The following is a 741-nucleotide window of genomic DNA, read 5'->3' as shown; positions in this document are numbered from 1 at the left end:
TTTCGAGGGGGGAAGTGCTTCTGGTTGTATGTTGTCTGATGCCTCTCACTATTTTTATTTTAGAAAATATTTGTATTTCATTAAAAATGTCATGTATGTTCAACTATAAAGGGTTTTAAATGTTTTAATGAGTAAAACATTTTAAAAACGTAATCTAAGTACTAATAGCTACTTTTCATGTGTGATCACGAGCTCAGACTCTTATTAAAAGGACATGAAGTTAATGGAACGATCCATATTAGTCATTGATTTCCTTTCTCTAGTGGCCTCCTGGCTCTGTAGAAATCAGGTACAACCTATGATCACCAGGCCAACCTGAAGTGCTGTCCTACAATAGGAAGGAGAAATATTGATGAAGTGTGTGTTGGGAGAAGGATAAGCTGCGGTTCTGAATCAAAGATCAGGCAAGGCCTAAGGCCGTGAGAAAGGGACCTTTGAACTAAGACTTGAAAGAGGTGAGGTAAGAGCGTTGAGGAAAAGCATACCAGGCACAAGGAAATTGTGCAAATGACCAGAGGTGAGTTTGGAAGGTCTGAGAAATAAATAGCAAGGAGGCCAAATACACTGACTGGGAATTGTCTGAAGATATCCAAATTAATTTTTTCCTCTAAGAGTGAGTGTATGGGAACAAACAAGATGGCGGATTGGGTGGACGTGTAGTACAGAGCTCCGCCAACAACAACACAGAATACCCAACCAAGCAGGCTCAGGGGATGGTCCCAGAACTCTGAACCACATATA

The sequence above is a fragment of the Chrysochloris asiatica genome, unplaced genomic scaffold (assembly GCF_000296735.1).
Source record: "Chrysochloris asiatica unplaced genomic scaffold, ChrAsi1.0 scaffold00029, whole genome shotgun sequence".
Taxonomy (NCBI): domain Eukaryota; kingdom Metazoa; phylum Chordata; class Mammalia; order Afrosoricida; family Chrysochloridae; genus Chrysochloris; species Chrysochloris asiatica.
The sequence above is the reverse complement of the archived record's forward strand: the minus strand, read 5'-3'. Positions refer to the sequence as shown.